Source organism: Etheostoma cragini, chromosome 16 (genome assembly GCF_013103735.1).
Source record: "Etheostoma cragini isolate CJK2018 chromosome 16, CSU_Ecrag_1.0, whole genome shotgun sequence".
Lineage (NCBI taxonomy): Eukaryota > Metazoa > Chordata > Actinopteri > Perciformes > Percidae > Etheostoma > Etheostoma cragini.
The window spans coordinates 22,391,431-22,393,271 of NC_048422.1; the positions used below are offsets into that span (position 1 = coordinate 22,391,431).

A 1,841-nucleotide genomic window follows, 5' to 3' on the forward strand; every position below is an offset into this window, starting at 1 on the left:
CAGGAGCTTTCTCAGAAAGGTCCTCTTTTAACTACCATATGTTTGTGGGGTTGACCTGTGAGAAAGAAATTGTGCATTCGGGACTCTTATAAATGTGGGAAATTCCTCACCAAACATTTCAATCATATTTTCCCACAAAGTAGGTGCAGCCTTTCATCATCCATTGTTATGATCCAAAACCTTGGCCCTAAATCAAAGCTTACATGTCAAATTATTTTACAATAATATTGAATATCACAGCTGTAAATAATGGGGCTAGAGTTGTGTCATACCTTTAATAACAACGGGGGCGGCTGTGGCTCAGTGGTAGAGCGGTTGCCTGCCAATCGGAAGGTTGGTGGTTCAATCCCTGGCTCTGCAGTCCCATGTCGAAGTGTCCTTGGGCAAGACACTGAACCCCGAGTTTCCCCCGATGCTGTACTCCCGATGGAGTGTGAATGTGTGTGAGTGTATATCTGATGCCCTTGTACGCAGCCTCGGCCACAGTGTATGAATGTGTGTGAATGGTAAATGTATCCTATATTATGTAAAGAGCGCTTTGAGTAGTTGTTAAGACTAGAAAAGCGCTGTATAAATACAGCACATTTACATTTACATCTTCCCTGAAGATCCCAAAACCAACCATGAATTTATCAAAATAACTGTTGTTTCGCTGACTCCAAAAAGCCTTGCAATGGCACCAACAGGCAAACCCGCACGTAAAAGTCCTTCCACGGCGTCCACAGGCAGCATATAAGCAGCGCGACCAGCTATCCCAGGTGTGTGATTAACGTTAGCGACCGAGTTAAGAAGATAGGCCGCTTCCTCCAGATTCTGAAAAACTACATTGTCGCCATCTGTGCCCATGTGTGCCGCTAACTGAAACACACGTTCTGTCAGAGCGTCTAAATGAAAAATTATAAAGTCAATACTTATAACGTTAGCATTGTTTTCAATCACTGACAACTTCATCGCGGGTAGCCATCTTTGTTGTGACTGTGGCCGGTGGCATGTAGATTCGAGCGATGCAGTAAAATTCTAACCAACCAATGGGCAGAGGTTGACCCCTTAAGACCCGCCCCTCTTCATTTGCATAATGAGGCAGGAATGCATGAAGAAATGTAAAATTGACAGGCAGAAATAAATAAAAATAAATAGGCTAGAAAATGCAACGGAAGAATAAAACAGAAAAAAAATGTAAACACACACAGAAATAAATACATTTAAAAAATAAGTAATTAATAAATAAAGTTGAAGATTATAACGGACAATAAATAAATAAGGTAATTATTACAAAGGTGAATAAATAAAGAAGCTAATTAAAAGAGATATATACATTTATGTCTCACTGTATAATTTAATTGCTACCTACATTTATTTGTTTATTTTATTTTTTGGGGCAATTATTTGTATGTTTATATATTTATTGAGCATTTATTTATTTCTGTATTTATTTTTAAATATGGTAGACCTGGTCCTCCATAAACATGTGCACAGGATAACCATACACAACTGATAAGTATTGAGAAAGATGCGTGTTTGGCATACATGCTGACATTTGCTTATTAGCACTAAACAAAGTACAACTGCAAAACATTAGTTTTGCAATTTAAAACAATTCCAATTTTGGCCTATTGTGGCAAATGATCCCAGAGCTCAAAAACAGGAAACTTACACCCTCAAATGGCATTAGACAATGCCAGACTGTTGTGAAATATCCAAGCAGGAAAAAAACAAGGCACTACCTCTACTAATTCAAATTTTTATTTGTTTAAAGAACACCTTTAAACACACAGAATCCACATCCTGTCAACTGCACAGGACAGCACAGATACAACTTTTAAAATGTTTTTATGTAACCG

At 38.1% G+C, this 1,841-nt stretch overlaps 1 protein-coding gene across 1 annotated transcript in view; it reads left to right on the top strand.

Moving 5' to 3' along the window:
* LOC117959202 (placenta-specific gene 8 protein-like) overlaps positions 1 to 1,841 on the top strand; it is a gene marked incomplete at its 3' end in the record, with an annotated part of 28,505 nt that overhangs the window by 2,064 nt on the left and 24,600 nt on the right. The gene's annotated exons all lie outside the window — the stretch shown is intronic.